Source organism: Littorina saxatilis, linkage group LG8 (genome assembly GCF_037325665.1).
Source record: "Littorina saxatilis isolate snail1 linkage group LG8, US_GU_Lsax_2.0, whole genome shotgun sequence".
Classification (NCBI taxonomy): Eukaryota; Metazoa; Mollusca; class Gastropoda; order Littorinimorpha; family Littorinidae; genus Littorina; species Littorina saxatilis.
The window spans coordinates 52,080,525-52,099,311 of NC_090252.1; the positions used below are offsets into that span (position 1 = coordinate 52,080,525).

The window sequence follows — 18,787 nt, forward strand, 5'->3', positions numbered from 1 at the left end:
GTCAGTCTGACTCTACCTCAGAGACAACGGACAATGAGGTGTTTCACACAGCCCTCAAACGCAAAAACCGCTCGCATAAACAAAAGACAGCCGAACCGGAACTGTCGGTCAAGGCTTCTGCTCAGACAACCGAAGGCGGAAACGCCCAAACCAAAACAAACAGACAAAAGAAAACCCATCAGACTGGAAAGATACTCAAACCAGATCAAACAAAACCAGTGTTCCTCCAATTTCAATGCATCCTTGAGGACCTCAAAATTGGCCCTGCAACCTTCAGTGGCCTCGGTTTGGGAAGAAATAAGCAGATCAAACATGTCGTAGGGGAAGTCCTGCTCATTCGCCCATTACCCCAAAACAAATGGCTGATAGGCTGCCACGGCTCAAAACAACAACAACAGCTCGCAAACATGAAAAATCTAAACGGCATTCCAATTAAATGTTCCATCCCCGTCCCAACCACAGAAGGAGTGATCAAAGGTGTTGATCGGTCACACACCAACGATGACATGGTACACATGGAGTTCGTCACCGTCACAGCTGATGGGGGTCAGGCTGGGTTGGTAAAGGTTGCCCGGCGCCTTACCAACAAGGATGGCTCCTCTTCATCGGCAGTAAGGCTGACCTTCCTGACGGCCGTGTTGCCTGACACAGTCCGCCTCGAGAACCAGGAGTTTCGCGTCACTCCTTTTGTGGCTCCTGTGAGGCGCTGTGTCAAGTGCAACCGGTTCGGGCATTCTAAAGACCAGTGCCGATCCAAAGCCCACGTCTGTCCCAGATGTGGGTCTAAGGACGGCCACTCTGTCAGCTCTTGTACTAACCCCAAACACTGCATTAACTGTCTCGGGGATCACTCGGCAGCATACCTAGGGTGCCCCGAGTACAAACTCAGACAACGGGCAAACAAAATCAGGGCATGCTCTTACATTCCTTTCTCAGAAGCTTTGAGAAGAGCCAAAAACGAACTTCACACAGAAAATGAAACTAAACTGATGGCCAAGCATGCCGAAACTGACCTTCCTATGGTACATGATGACTTTTACAGAAGAGAAGAGTCCCTCAAACCCACATTTGCATCCATTGCAAACCCCAAATCACTAGGGGAAGCAGTGAACAAACAGGATTCTCATCCAAGACCAGCTCCTAGACGTCGCCTTTCATATAAATCCACTGTTACCACCAAACAAACACAGGCTCTACCTGACAAACAGCCGCAGGCTCTCCACAAAAAATCACTAAAGACAAAGCAGAACTCCTAAAACAAAAGGCGCACCTTACAGCCGCAAAACACAAACTAGCTCAAAAGCAAGAAGATGAAATTGCACAGAAGGTGCTGACAAAAATTGAAGCCAGCATTGGCCAGCAAATCTCCCTGGCCATTGAACAGGACAAAATGAAAAGAAACCAAGCAGAGCTGGAACTGGCCACTCTTGCTATGGAAAAAATCCGCACTAGACCGGCAAGTCCTGAAAGAGAAGACCAGGGGCTGCATTGTTTTCTGGGGCAAATAATGACTGTAATTGTCGATGCCCAGTTCAAACAAAACCCCGGTTACCTCCTGGAATGCATGTCCAAGGTATACAAAAACCTAACCGGCAAGAATGTGACTCTTAAACAACCAAGCCCCGCTCTCCTCACACTCACCACACTAGGTGTCAGAGATCTTACAGAGACTGAAATAGTTGGCCTTGGCAAGGCAATGCAAAATTTATAATGGATATGTTTCAAGTGAAAACACAGACATACATGTCTCTTGTGATTCTTCTGTTACTTGTTTTCCCCATGGCTAACTCAACGAGTAGAGCAGCACAAAATCCACATTCTCCAAAACTAAAAAGGAACTTAAGCATTTTACAATGGAACTGCAGAAGTATAAATACCACCCTTAATTACCTCACACAGTTCTTAAGTGTTCGACAACCAGATATTCTAGCCCTACAGTCCTTAACTGTCCCAAAATATAAACTCCCTCAAATAGATGGGTATTATTACCCACCAGTTATAGACCCAGATGTGAAAAGAAATAAAACAGATGTAGCAATCTATATTAAACTAGATATTCACTATCAACAGACCATGTCTCCCGCACCCACCGTTGGTGTTCATGGCTCAACATGCTCAATTGAGATCACGATGGAGGGGAGCGGCAAGGCAAACATTGTGAATGTATATTACCCCACGGGTTGTCGAGAAGAATACACAAAATGGATCAGGGACCTCCAAAGTGAGACACACAGCTGGGTAGTACTCGGAGATTGCAATGACCATCACGCACTTTGGGATGACAAACTCAAGAACAACAACACACACAGTCATTTGGCAGACCATATAATAGACTCAGACATGGTTGTGTTAAATGAGGGTACCCCAACTAGACTTCCTGATAATAACAAACAATCAGCCACAGCTATAGATTTAACTCTTGTCAGTACAAAACTAGCAAGTAGAGCTGACTGGACGATCATTCCCGACACACTTCACTCGGACCACAGGCCAATTCTACTCACACTACATAACATAAACCCCGGTCTCGCAGAGGACACAAGCCTTCCCAAATTCAATTATAAAAGAGCCAACTGGTCGGCCTTCAGACAAGAATGTTCTACTTGCGACATAACCAAGATAGAATCAGAAAGCATAGACACATTTTATGAAAACATTAGAGAATTCATCATATCAAAAGTTAATGTAACAATCCCAACAAACACCACCAACAGAAATAAAAGAAAGACAGCACCAAACCCCTGGTGGAATGATGACTGTGAACAGGCCAAAAACGCAAGAAACAGAGCCACATCAGACCTCTTGAAGAATGAAACGGATGCAAATCAAGAGGTAATGAGAGAAGCAAAAAGTCACATGTCCCACACAGTCGCTAAAGCCAAGAGAGATTATTGGGAACAGTTTGTAAAGGATGAAGTAAATAACCCAGAGGATACTGGAAAAATTTGGAAAAAGATAACTAAAATCAAACACAGATATAAACTCCCGGAAAAACCTTTGATAGTTGACAATAAACTCACCACAAACAACCTTGAAAAGGCTGAGCTTTTGGCAGCAACTTTTGCCAGGGCCAGTCAGACCGAACACCTTGAAGCAGACAGACGGGAATACAGAGAAGAACACCAAAAGACTTACACTCACCCAGCTGAAGATAACACCCTACCAATAAACCATCCTCTAACCAAAAAGGAGCTAAAGAAAGCAATAAAAAGCATAAAGACAGGAAACAAGTCCACTGGCAAAGATCCAATTTCATATAAAATGATACATTTCCCTGACTGCCTCCTTGACATACTGCTTAAGTTTTTCCAATCCTGTTATGACAGCAACACAATTCCCAAGGCGTGGAAAGAAGCGCTGGTGATAGCAATTCCAAAAGACGGAAAACCAAAGCAGTTAGCATCTAGTTACAGGCCCATATCTCTCACGCCCCATATTGGCAAAATCTATGAACGAATCATCAAGAATAGGCTGGAACACTACTTAGAGAAACATGGCATCATCCCCACGTGCCAGGCCGGCTTCAGAAAGTCCAGGTCCTGTACAGATAACATTGTTAAACTAGCTGCCCACATTAAAAAAAACTCGAGCAAGAAACAAAACCATGTTTGCCACCTTCTTTGACATTAAACGCGCCTACGATTCAGTCTGGCACACCAAACTATTGGAAAAACTGAAAAACATTGGTATATCAGGAAGACTGTACAATTTCGTGAAGGAATTTATCAACGAAAGGACGTTAGAAGTCCGAGTAGGCAGAGATGTATCCACAGCACACAAAGTTAACATGGGAGTCCCTCAGGGCAGTGTCATTGCCCCGACATTGTTCAGCATCATGCTGTATGACATCCACAGAGCCAGGTCGTCTGCATACAGTGAAATCACTGTTCCATTCGTCCCTACAAATCACAAACCAAAGGGAAACTCAACACAAAACTAACTTAAAGAGATATCAAAACGCAGTAGACAAAATAATCCATTATTTGCACACAAACGGCTTTGAAATCGCCGCCGAAAAGACAACATTCATGGTTGTCACCAGAAAGAAGCTACACGAAAAATCCACAATTATCGTCAACAATACACGCCTGGAGTCTAAAAAACAAGTCAAATTCCTTGGCGTTACCTTCACCCCGAACCTAACATGGGGACCACACATCAAAAACCTTGTCGGCAAAGCCAAGAAAGCACTAAGTCTCCTCAAAGTATTAAAACGAGAGACCTGGGCCTCAAATAAAGACAGCCTGCTTCACGTTACGAAAGCCATTATAAGATCCCGTTTAACATATGGTCAAGAAGCATTTTTTGCTGCATCAAAATCGAATCTAAAACTATTGGAAAGAGCCGAAATGGCTGCCCTCAATATCATCTTTGATCTCCCAAAACACTCCATAAACAAACTAGTGTATCAAGAGGCTGGCTGGCTGCCCCTCGATGAAGAAAGAAGGCTAAAGTCGGCGCAGTATGTATCAAGAGCCAGTACAGTTGATAATGCTGTGAACAAAGAGCTCACTGCTGAGTTCGACACGATAACCTCGGCCCCTTACCAAAACCTAAAAAGAAAAACACCCAAAATATACGAAGCAACAATCCCACTAGCAGACTATGTTCAACCGATATTACAAGAAAGTGGGGTGAACCCAGGTAGGATGGCCCAAATTCCCATTAACCCCTTCCCCTTTTGGTTCATGGAGTCGAAGTCCCCCATTATCATCCCTGATCATGATCTGGTTATAACAAAGAAAGATAACCCTGTGCTTGTCTCATCATTAGTAAGAGAAATAATCTCAAACAGTTACAAAGATCCCAATAAACATGCCAGAACTGGGCCATTGCTGGCGTTTTGATGGCAATGCCAGTTGCCAGAACTACTGCCATCAAAGGCCCACTTATGGCCCAATGCTGGCATATTACCCGTATGCACATTGGCAAATTGATGGGCCATCACTGGCAAGCCAGCACTTTGCCAGCAAAAACCCATCATTTATTTGCTGGCTTTTTGATGGCTTGCCATCATTTTGCCAGCAATTTTCCAGCAAAAACCCATCATTTATGTGATGGCTTTTTGATGGCTTGCCAGAATTTTGCCATCATTTTGCCAGAATTTTGCCAGCAAAAACCCATCATTTATTTGATGGCTTTTTGATGGCTTGCCATCATTTTGCCAGAATTTTGCCAGCAAAAACCCATCATTTATTTGATGGCTTATTGATGGCTTGCCATCAAGAACCCAGCATTTTGCCAGCATTTCGCCAGCATTTTGCCAGCATTTTGCAGGTTTTTAGTTCCATATAAAAAAAAACTTTTTTCCATATATTTTCCGTTAATGGCCCTTTACCTGCTGAAATTACCGGGCCAGTTGTGGCCCGGCAAAATGCCATATTTCTGTCTTTACCATTGCCAGCAAAATGCCAATAAGTTGCAGGAAATATACCAATACCACTGATTCGGATAGAATGACGGCTCTATTCATGTACTCGATCTGCACAGTCTTGTTAGCCCATAGATGGTTGTTAGAAGTCTATAAATATGCTTTGTTTTGTCATTTTTTTACTGTGAATGTAATAACAATAACAAAACACAGCACATCAATGGACTTTTCAACCCATGCTGGCGGCAAGACGTGCGCAAATAAAGCAAAGGGCAATGCTGTCAAGCTGTACATTAGCAATATGCATATGCGTAATTATCAAATTCATCAGTAAAATGCAATGGAAATGCTAATCACATTTGTCGTGTAACTTATCTGGCAAGTAAAGGCAGTGGTTTTGACAGAATATCGTCATCAACGCAGTTATAGCGGGCACAACAACAATACAGTAATATATATTAAAAACAAAACAAATGTAAAGCTTCCAAACAGCAACGACTCATTACCGAAACATTACAGAAACGTACGCTTTGTTTTCAGTTGCTCACTGTTTTATTTTATTTGTACAGCGTTCTAAATTTCACACTCGAGACATGATGACCAAAGGCAGGAATGTTTCTTGTTCACTTCCCAGTAAACCTCCGTAGGATTGTCTTGATTCTGTCATTTCTCTGTTCGCATCCGCAACGTTGAGATAACGCTTCTTTTCTTTGTCCTGACGTCGTAGCCTACGGTAAGCCATTGAAACTCTCAAGTCCTCCTGCCGTTCACCTCTTGAAACATGAAAGCAAACGAGTTTTGTTGGTTTTAATTCATTATTCCATATCACACACACACACACACACACACACACACACACACACACACACACACACACACACACGCACACGCACACACACACACACACAACCAAACAACCAAACAAACGCAAGCATACACGCAGGCATGCAAGCAAACAGCACACGCACGCACGCACGCGCGCGCGCTCACACACACACACACGCGCACACACACACGCGCGCACACACACACACACACACACACACACACACACACACACACACACACACACACATACACACACAGAGGCATTCTCACAGAGAGGACGACTTCTTGTAATCTATCATATTTTCTGAACTGACTAAAATGCCAAGCAGAAGTAAGGGGTCAACAGGAATATGTATTTTGATCTAACCTGCGAAGCTTACGTTGTCTCGGACAGCTCTCTTGCGTTTCTCTCAGGAACTGAGACCCAGGCGAGCTGCATCTTATCCAGTTGGGCAGTCAGACACTTGCACAAATCTTTGTCCTGGAGTGAATAGACACATACTCAATGTCAACATTCACAAGATGCAATTTGTTTGGTTACAAGTAAGCTTATGGTAATGCCTATGGTGCTTTTCTTTTGACAGAGACAAAACAAACTCAATCACTAGGTATGTTACAAAGTGCGCACGCAGCTCAATTTTTGACGTCATTGAAAATGACCCCCCATTTTCTGATCACTCACACTGGCTCAGTTTTGGCGTCCTCTTTTCTATTCTTTTCCAAATTTACATCACATGGGCACCCTGTCGAAGACGTAGAGCACATTCTTGACTTTAAGATTGAGAAAGATGGCGAGTCCAACACTGTCGAGCTCGCCGGCCAGAATATCGGGCGAAGAAGACACACAAGAGGTACTTTTATAAAACAATTTATAGCCTTTGAACTCTTATGAGACCCCTCTGAACAGTTAGTTTGACCATTTTCCTGCTGTTTCCCAAAGTTTCAAGTCGATAAAGCGATGCGAAGTACCTTTTAACGGATGCGCCGCTTTGCGCCCGGATTGTCACCATCCAACATGGCGGTCGGTAAAGTTCGTCTGCTCTTAGTTTCATACTAACTTACTAAAAAAAAAAATAAAAAAAAAAAAAAAAAAAAAAAAATTTTTATAGTTGTTTAATAGAGCTCTGAACCTTTCTTTTGATACCAAATTGAACAATATTGATAAACAAATGTGTGGGTTACAGTTAATTTTAGCTGAGAAATGTCAAAAATGGTTTCAATTTATCCTCGTTGCCTCTATTACGAATTTTATTACTTTAAAAATTCATAACTCGGGTTACACTTATCCAATCTCAAAGTTATATATACCATTGGAATGCTGATTTTCTGCTCTTTCAAGTGATATTGATCAAAATATTAAATGAAGATTTTGAATTTTTTTGTAACATACCTACAATCACACAAAGAAAGGAAAAAGGCACACACACACACACACACACACACACACACACACACACACACACACATACACACACACACACACACACACACACACACACACAACCGCGCGCGCGGGCGCACACACACACACACACACACACACACACACACACACACACACACACACACACACACACACAGAGAGGACGACTTCTTAAAGTCTATTATATTTTGCGAACTGACTCAAACGTCCAGCAGAAGAAAGTTGAAAAAAAGACCGACAACGGAGGAAAAGAACAAGAAGATACTAGATCTAACGCCGTTGCGACGACCTGCTCACACAACTGTTTGTGAAACTCACCACGCTTGCTTCTAGCCGGAGGAGATCGGACGCGTACTGAAATCGAAGAAGGTGCTTTGGAAATTCCTTGAAGTTGAATGCAAAACAAATAACCGGACATCTGCAGAACCACCGCGGGCCGGATTTAGTTGACAATGCGTCATCATCACGAGTGACGTCAAGATATTTCGACATTTGTTTGTACATTACGTCACTCCAAGTGAGAAAGTCATACCGCTGTGCTGTCGCAGATCTTCTTGCCAGCAATAATCCAGCATTGGCCCACTGCTGGCGTGCCAGCAAAAACCCACCTATAATTGCCAGCAAATCGCCACCTATGGCCCAATGCTGGCAAACAAGCACTGGGCCATCAATGGCGTGCCAACAGTGGGCCAATTAAGGCATTTTACTGGCCGACAATATTACTGGAATGCCAGAGATGGGCCAGTGATGGCAAGCCATAACTGGGCCTTTGTTGGCAAACCATAATTGGCCCAGTGTTGGTTTTTTATGGCCAGCTTTACCAAACTTGCCAGCAAAAAGCCAGCAATGGCCCAGTTCTGGCATGTTTATTGGGCGATCACCTACACATATTTACTGACGGCTCAAAACAAAATGATGGCCAAGCCGGCTGTGCTTTTGTCATCCCTGACCTCAAAATAACTAAAAAATTCAAACTCAACCAGGATGTGTCCATTTTCACTGCAGAAATGTACGCCATCTTAAGAGCATGCCACTATATCAATGACCTCCCTCAACCCCCAACAAGAGTCGTGATCCTCTCCGACTCAAAATCAGCTCTGACTGCTCTCCAAAATGGTTCCAGAAACCGGGAAGAGCTTCAGACGGAAATATTGTTCCTCTGTCACCAGATCATTGCCTCTGGAACAGAATTGACCCTTATGTACATCCCCTCACACACGGGGATCAGAGGCAATGATATGGCTGACAGAGCAGCAAAAGAATCTGTCACAGATCAAGCAGAATTTCATGACCTCAAATTAACAAAGACGGAAGCAAAACACAAAATGGCCAAAGTTGCCTGGCGTCACTGGGAAACAGAATTAAAAACAGAAGGCGATGCCCATGGTTGGCTTATTCTGCCCCGACAAACAAAACAAAACAGGCCTACACTCCCCACCCCCCTCCTTAAAATACTTCGCAGAATTCGCACGGATGGATGCGCTCACAAGTTCTTTCCCCGTCTCTGTGAATGTGGAAAGCTAATATCTTTTTTACACCTCTTTGACCGCTGCCAATCACTCCAACAAGATTTCCGCAACCTACACACCCTTGCCAACGAACACAAACTGAAACCCCATGAGTTTTTAGATAAACATTGCACGCTTCAATGGAAGCCAGCATACACCCTGTGTCTCTCAATACATAAGGCTGAAATAGGACATCTGTTTTGAAAACTTCATCCCCTCTCCTCCTTCCCACCCCTCAACCCTCTCTCCCACCGACCCCCCCCCCCCCCCCACGCCCAACAACCAAAGCGCCTACAACACCTATCACATAGCTCTATTCAAACAAGGCTAAATCACATACACCGCCCTCCTACCTGAACTTAAGTTCCCCATTCTGATATATTATTTTAGCAAGTTATATTTAATATTCTTATTTGGCTAATAATTATTTTTATGTTTCTAGTTACGTATTTATTTACTTATTCAGCCAGTTCTTTATTACATTATTTTAGCATTATCCAAAAGTCTAAAAAATATTTTACATAAATAAAAAGCAAATAAGCCTACAAAACCGCTCCACTCCAACTATATTTCACGTACACTATGGCAACAACCCCAACACAATCTTTACTTCCATCCCCATTTTGAAATATCGCAACAACAGACTTCCAGATCTATAACACGATCATATGTGTTCTCTGTTTGCATGTCTGTCCAGTGTCCTGTCCCCCCATAAAGCATATCAACTCTACCTGTCCCAAGATAGGCCAATTGGTTCTAAGAGGACGTTAAAACTAATTATCATCATGGTGCTGCTGCTGCCACAAGTTGGTGACATCGCGGTGGTGGTCGTGGTGGTCACAGTGGTGGTGGTCGCGTCATCTAGTTCTTTCTGGACTCTGTAATCGTCCCATACTATTTTCCGCTTTCTACCTCTTATTGTATTACCACTACCGCTGCTGCCATCACCGCCGTCGGCGGTGGTGGTGGTGGTGGTCGTCGTCATCATCGTCACAGCAGCAGCAGCAGCAGATGTCTTATTTCTAGTCATCCTCTCTGCGTCCCTTTTTCCCCCCCGCAGCAGTTGTTGCCTGAGCCGCCATATACTCCGGTCATATTTAGTTTTAACCTCAACATAATTCATTTTTAATGTTTAATGTAATAATTTAACAGATTGTTATATGTTGTTTACACATATCAGGAATATAGAGTTATATAATGGGGGAAACAAGTACTAAAATTAAATCAAAGAAAATAAAATTTACATTTTGAAAAATTTGTGACCAACTTCGCCGACCATAGCCGACACAAGGCGATCTGACACATCTAGGTCAAGGTTACTGTACTGCCGCACTGCGCGCGCTGGCGCGAAAGCGTCGTCTGCTGTGACAAACGGATTTGCACATAAATGTATATTGGAGTTATGTGACGCAGGTGTACAACATTTCATGGGCCACGAACTTTGAGTAGGCACCGCACGGTGAAATATTGTCCGCGCAATGCAGTGCTGTCACGTGTGAGATGTGACCAATCAGAGAAGAGTATTAACTGAGGTCGCGTTGGTAGAGACGATAGACAGCAGAGCTTTCCAGACCGTTGAAAAGACAAGACGGGTCTCCTGTTGGGTAAAGTTTCTCACCGGGCGCTAGAGGTCGTTAGACTCGTGCCGCGGTATTGAATCGTTGGATTCAACTGCTGTGTTTACAGGTATTTATTGAATTGATATTTTGCTCGGAGATATTATTTTGCTCGGAAATATTGACTTGAGAAATGACCGGGAGAGTCATGTGTGAATTGGCTGAAAAGCGTGCGCTGATGTCAGCCATTGTTGAAAAGGGAATGTTTACATGTTTTTTCGGAAATGAAGTCGCTTATGAGTAAGCGGGTGTATATACTGTAACCGCATAAGTTAGTTGACGGTAGTGATAAAGAATGTCAGAAAAGTTTATTCAAGTATGGAGACTTATGGTAGTTTAAACTTGTGTATTTTAGCATCCCGGGCCGAGTGGGTCGCGGAAGTGGGGAGACGAGACGGGAGGTTCCGCCCATTACGTCCCGAGCCATGAGCTGTGGGAGCGCAGGAGGGAGTCAGCGTGAAGCGCTGTAGAACGGGGACCCCGTCCCATTCCACCACGCGAAGACAGTTTGCGTGGGTGGGGTGGACCAGTACGTGCCACTGAATGGTGTGAGTACGACTGGCAAGAAGTAACCAGCGAGATAGCTGTGCGGAGATACGTTCCCCAAGTAAACAAACACGAGACGTAGAGCGTTCGTGGTTTTTTGTGATCTGTGTGTAACAGAAATGAATATTGACAGAAGTATTGCCTGAGACAATGACTTCGTGTGTAGTGAGACAGACAGACTCTCACGGAACAAAGCTTGAAGTGTTCTACGTGTGTGCACGTGAATTATAGACTGCATGAGAAAGTAACATGTGTGTATTTCTGTGCAGCTAGTTTTCTGTATGTTAACAGAAATAGAACTTCCTTGTTGAGTGAGAGTGATTTGTAGAATGAATGGGAAATAATATATTTATGTTGTGTTGATTGTTTCAATAGAGGTACATGGGCAAAGGGCTGTAACGTGTTCTTGTCTTTGTGCCTGGTTGGAGTGTTGTGTGTGTGTGTGAAGGCTAGGTAGTAAACAGAGAGAAGCACGCACAATTTCTGATAGGAGTAAATATACATACATACAGACATACACACGTAAATTCCAGCCGTAACATCTGCTGCTGGTTCATTTTTGCAAAAAACTGTCTGTTTAAACAACTAACTGAAGCAGAGTTACTGAATGTGTATACTTCTGAGATGGGTATTGATTGTTCATCTTAATGCTATACAAATGGATAACATTAAACTGTAATTTAAGGCTTTTTTCATTATTCCAAAAACAACATTTGTATGGAAGCCGACCTATGGCAAAACTGTATTTCTTCCCAGTTACTATTTTTCAAAATAATTAAAGTAATGTTGTATGAGATGGTTTAAACACTTCTTGAATATACTCCTTCACTTGATATAAGTGCTGTTCTGTCTAGATTGAGTACTTGGACAACGCCGACATTGAGCAGGTCACAGTGCCTGATCTCTTGCAGCTCATTGAAAGCTGACTCGGTTTTGATAAAGACCAGGAATATGGTTCTAAATACACGAAAAATCAATTGGAAGACTACTATGGCGTTAACATTGTTTTTTTCAGAGAAGAAAGGAACGCCGAATGTTTCTGTAAAAAAAAACAGGCAGCGAAATTCTTCGCCAATTTTACAAACAACCTAAATCTGCAGATCCCGAGACCCAGAAAGTACAATGTACGATTATTAAAGGCTGCGGCAAAGCTCATTCGCAATTACCGTAAACTACCCCCCCCCACCCCCCCCCCTCCTATGCACCAATTTCGCCCAAAAGTTGAGGGTGGGCGTTTGCTAGGTACTACTACCCTTTGCAGGAGCGGTTCCTTAGCTAGAATAACGATAATTTGGTCATTTGGCATAGCAGTGTTCAAAGGATGCGTTATTGCACAAAACTTTCCTCTCTCACACTCTCTCTCTCTCACACACAGACACACAGACACAGACACGGACACAGACACACACACTCACACAGGGAATTCTGCAAGCAAACCACGAAGATAATCTTATTGCTTTAGTGTCTGTTTTACAAGTTCATAACTTCAAAATATCTTTGACCACGAGGCCCTCTACCCGTTCTTACTCAAGAAATCAAAGAACACGTAAATCAACCTCTTCAGACATCACTTTTCGCCCAAGATGAAGCTTTTGTTTCTTCTTTTCCCTCCCAGTCAAAAATGTATAGCGATTCTGTAACCACTCTAGAACCCGTTTTCTGTCCACTCCCCGAAACATTTCCGAGGAAGGAACTTTATTTTTTCATTTTCCTTGTCTACTCCACTGATCGAAACTGGGAGGTGGGCGTTTACTAGGTACTGTACCCTGTGCACAAAATTTGACCAAAAGCAGGGAGTGGGCGTTTACTCGATACTGGGTATATACAAGGTAGTTTACGGTACATCAAATCATAGTGTTCTGTCTGAGGAGGAATTCGTGAATATTCTTTCAGACATCAAACATCAGCTACTTGCACACAAAGAGAAGTTGTCAATATGCAGAACCAGTCAACTGTGGCCACAGAACCTTGACATGATGGTAGACATTCTCCGTCAGTCAATCAAAGATGAGAGAACAGGCAACTTTCGTCTGCATGTACGACGCCCTTTCAGTCCTTCAGGCCCTAGAGAACGACAAACACCCACAGCTGGCCAAAGCATTACAGATGGTCAGACAAACCAGAAGAGTTGTCCTCCAGTGGATACCAGCACACTGTGGGATACCAGGAAATGAAAGGGCAGATGAGCTGGCGAAAGAAGGAGCCGTGGAAGACCAACCTGAACACAGTATCAGCTTTAGTGAGCAGAAGACAATCATCAAGGCATTGATGAGGCCAAGGACAAACAGAGATGACTACCACACAATGTCCAGAGAGCAGCAAGTCAACCTCATCAGGCTGCGTACTGGCCACAACAGGCTCAATGCTCACATGAACCGAAAGTTCAAGCTGGCGCCATCACCAACCTGTGCCTGCGGTCAAGAAGACCAAACAGCGGAACACATCTTACAGCGATGTCCCTTACTAGATGAGGAACGAAAAGAAGTGTGGCCGTCACCAACTGGCAACTCCCTTGAAGACCAAACTATACGGCAGTCGACAGGAGTTGGAGAAAACGACAACATATATCACCAGTACTGGACTGATCGTGTAACCTCTGCGAACGCCAAGAAGAAGAAGAAGTCTGCATGTACAAGAGTACAAGAGTGTCCTGGAAATGTTGCCACACTTTGCTGCGTCTGGACACACCAACTACTTGAAATGTGCTTGGCAGTATCTTCAGCACATGTCTGAGCTACAAAGAATACAACCTGCTGTATATCAGCAGCTCATGAAAGGCCACCACAACATCGGGCGCAGCGATCGATACTGGGCAGGACTGTCCTCAGACCTCGTTATTGAACAGCTTCTGATGCGCAGCTTAAAGACAAATTGAGGTTTGACGAGGGGAACAGGCATGGGTGAAAGTGAAAGACTGGTGTGAATACTTGGCATGCAGCGTGCACTGGGCGAAAAGTCACGTTTTGGCACTATAACGTGGCATATAACATGAAACATGAAGTTAATCAACTGAATTTTGTGGCATTATACCTGTGCGATTCACATCAAGTTAGAAAAACTGCCGTAACGCAATAAAATCCCTGGGATTTTAGCGGGGTGCAAAACACGGTAAAACATCGAGTTTTGGTGTCTGTGTTTTGGACGTTTTCGCTACGTTAACGCACGGCGATTCACGTCGTGTTTAACGCGTTTCAGCAGTGCGCAAAACACCACAAAACCTATGGAGTTACGATACGTTTTTCTGGTTTCTAAAACTTGATGTTAGAGTGTTGTTTTGATGGATTATTCTGCGTTTTCATCAGCCTGGTGCCGAACCCCGGCCGCCTCTTGGCGAGTCTGCAGAATCAGACGATTATCGGCTTCCTCTCTCTCTCTTTCTCTCTCAGCACGGTCACACACACACACACACACACACACACACACACACACACACACACACACACACACACACACACACACACACATATATATATATATATATATATACACACACACACATTGCACCGGCATACATCATACACACACACACACACACACACACACACACACACACACACCGTCACACACACATTCACACCGTCACTGCACACACACATTATAACTGACATATATAATGACACACAAACGGTACACACAGGCACACGCACAGGCACACACTGTGCACACACACGCACACACTGGGACACACAAACATACACACACACACACACATGCACGCGCGCGCGCGCACACTATGGGCACACACACTTGCACACACACACACACACACACACACACACACACACACACACACACACACACACACACACACACACACCTTTTTTGATATCTCTTATTTTCTCCATAAGAGCCTTGTAAGTGCACAAGAGGAGATACAGTACGAATAGCCCGTGCGTTGAGCAGAGAAAGTAGGTCATTTTAAACTGACAATTTTTGGCCAGCCAGATAAGAGTTTGTCTCTATTCCTTAGCAAACCTCCGGTACCGAGCGAGTTAATCATTTTCACATGTGTTGCTGAGGCGAGCTTTGCTGGCCCTGAGAAAGCCCACTGACCACAGACAGAGAGGCCTTTGTTCTAGTTCCCCCCCCTCCCCAATAGGCCGAGAGGGTGGCTGATTGACTGGACTTTACTCTCCATGTATCTGTAGGAAGTGACTCGAGTTGGAGATTTTAGGATTTTCATTGCCCTTCCTTTTCTGATAATGTTTTAATCACATCGTTTTTGGATGCAACACATAATGTCCTTTTTACATTTAGTCAAGTTTTGACTAAATGATTTAACGTAGAGGGGGGAATCGAGACGAGGGTCGTGGTGTATGTGTGTGTGTGTGTGTGTGTGTGTGTGTGTGTGTGTGTGTGTCTGTCTGTCTGTCTGTGTGTGTGTGTAGAGCGATTCAGACTAAACTACTGGACCGATCTTTATGAAATTTGACATGAGAATTCCTGGGTATGAAATCCCCATACGTTTTTTTCATTTTTTTGATAAATGTCTTTGATGACGTCATATCCGGCTTTTCGTGAAAGTTGAGGCGGCACTGTCACGCTCTCATTTTTCAACTAAATTGGTTGAAATTTTGGTCAAGTAATCTTCGACGAAGCCCGGACTTTGGTATTGCATTTCAGCTTGGTGGCGTAAAAACTAATGAGTGAGTTTGGTAATTAAAAATCTGAAAATTGTAAAAAAAAAATTTTTTTATAAAACGATCCAAATTTACGTACATCTTATTCTTTATCATTTTCTGATTCCAAAAATATATAAATATGTTATATTTTGATTAAAAACAAGCTCTGAAAATTAAAAATATAAAAATTATTATCAAAATTAAATTGTCCAAATCAATTTAAAAACACTTTCATCTTATTCCTTGTCGGTTCCTGATTCCAAAAACATATAGATATGATATGTTTGGATTAAAAACACGCTCAGAAAGTTAAAACGAAGAGAGGTACAGAAAAGCGTGCTATCCTTCTCAGCGCAAGTACTACCCCGCTCTTCTTGTCAATTCCACTGCCTTTGCCGTGCGCGGTGGACTGACGATGCTACGAGTATACGGTCTTGCTGCGTTGCATTGCGTTCAGTTTCATTCTGTGAGTTCGACAGCTACTTGACTAAATGTTGTATTTTCGCCTTAAGCGACTTGTTATATTTAGTCATGTTTTGACTAAATATTTTAACATCGAGGGGGAATCGAAACGAGGGTCGTGGTGTATGTGCGTATGTCTGTGTGTCTGTGTGTCTGTGTGTGTGTGTAGAGCGATTCAGACTAAACTACTGGACCGATCTTTATGAAATTTGACATGAGAGTTCCTGGGTATGAAATCCCCATACGTTTTTTTTCATTTTTTCGATAAATGTCTTTGATGACGACATATTCGGCTTTTCGTGAAAGTTGAGGCGGCACTGTCACGCTCTCATTTTTCAAACAAATTGGTTGAAATTTTGGTCAAGTAATCTTCGACAAAGCCCGGACTTCGGTATTGCATTTAAGCTTGGTGGCTTAAAAATTAATTAATGACTTTGGTCATTAAAAATCTGAAAATTGTAAAAAAAATATTTTTTTTATAAAACGATCCAAATTTACGTTCATCTTATTTCCCATCATTTTCTGATTCCAAAAACATATACATATGTTATATTTGGATTAAAAACAAGCTCTGAAAATTAAAAATATAAAAATTATTATGAAAATTAAATTGTCCAAATCAATTTAAAAACACTTTCATCTTATTCCTTGTCGGTTCCTGATTCCAAAAACATATAGATATGATATGTTTGGATTGAAAACACGCTCAGAAAGTTAAAACGAAGAGTGGTACAGAAAAGCGTGCTATCCTTCTCAGCGCAAGTTTGTACTACCCCGCTCTTCTTGTCAATTTCACTGCCTTTGCCGTGCGCGGTGGACTGACGATGCTACGAGTATACGGTCTTGTTGCGTTGCATTGCGTTCAGTTTCATTCTGTGAGTTCGACAGCTACTTGACTAAATGTTGTATTTTCGCCTTACGCGACTTGTTACATTTAGTCAAGTTTTGACTAAATGTTTTAACATAGAGGGGGAATCGAGACGAGGGTCGTGGTGTATGTGTGTGTGTGTGTGTGTGTGTGTGTGTGTGTGTGTGTGTGTGTGTGCGTGTGTGTGTAGAGCGATTCAGAGTAAACTACTGGACCGATCTTTATGAAATTTGACATGAGAGTTCCTGGGTATGATATCCCCGGATGGGTTTTTTCATTTTTTCGATAAATGTCTTTGATGACGTCATATGCGGCTTTTTGTAAAAGTTGAGCCGGCACTGTCACACCCTCATTTTTTAATCAAATTGATTGAAATTTTGGCCAAGAAATCTTCGACGAAGGCCAAACTTTGGTATAGCATTTCAGCTTGGTGGCTTAAAAATTAATTAATGACTTTGGTCATTAAAAATCTGAAAATTGTAATTAAAATTATTTTTTTATAAAACCATCCAAATTTACGTTCAGCTTATTCTTCATAATTTTCTGATTCCAAAAACATATAAATATGTTATATTTGGATTAAAAACAAGGTCTGAAAATTAAAAATATAAAAATCATTATCAAAATCAAATTTCCGAAATCGATTTAAAAACAATTTCATCTTATTCCTTGTCGGTTCCTGATTCCAAAAACATATAGATATAATATGTTTGGATTAAAAACACGCTCAGAAAGTTCAAACGAAGAGAGGTACCGAAAAGCGTGCTATGTAGCACAGCGAAACCACTACCGCGCTGAACAGGCTCGTCAGTTTCACTCCGTTTTGCACAAGCGGCGGACTACGGTCATTGTGAAAAAATGCAGTGCGTTCAGTTTCATTCTGTGAGTTCCACAGCTTGACTAAATGTAGTAATTTCGCCTTACGCGACTTGTTACATTTAGTCAAGTTTTGACTAAATGTTTTAACATTGAGGGGGAAATCGAGACGAGGGTCGTGGTGTATGTGTGTCTGTGTGCGTGTGTGTGTGTAGAGCGACTCAGAGTAAACTACTGGACCGATCTTTATGAAATTTGACATGAGAGTTCCTGTGAATGATATCCCCGGACATATTTTTCTTTTTTTCGATAAATACCTTTGATGACGTCATATCCGGCTTTTTCTAAAAGTTGAGGCGGCACTGTCACACCCTCATTTTTCAATCAAATTGATTAAAATTTTGGCCAAGCAATTTTCGACGAAGGCCGGACTTCGGCATTGCGTTTCAGCTTGGTGGCTTAAAAATTAATTAATGACTTTGATCATTAAAAATCTGAAAATTGTAAAAAAAAAATAAAAAATTATAAAACGATCCAAATTTACGTTCATCTTATTCTTCATCCTTTTCTGATTCCAAAAACATATAAATATGTTATATTTGGATTAAAAACAAGCTCTGAAAATTAAAAATATAAAAATTATGATCAAAATTAAATTTTCGAAATCACTTTAAAAACACTTTCATCTTATTCCTTGTCGGTTCCTGATTCCAAAAACATATAGATG

General features: G+C 42.3%; 1 protein-coding gene across 4 annotated transcripts in view; it reads left to right on the plus strand.

Annotated features, from left to right (window-relative positions):
• LOC138973807 (cystathionine beta-synthase-like) overlaps window positions 1–18,787 on the plus strand; it is a 253,496-nt gene that overhangs the window by 204,005 nt on the left and 30,704 nt on the right. The window lies entirely within an intron of this gene.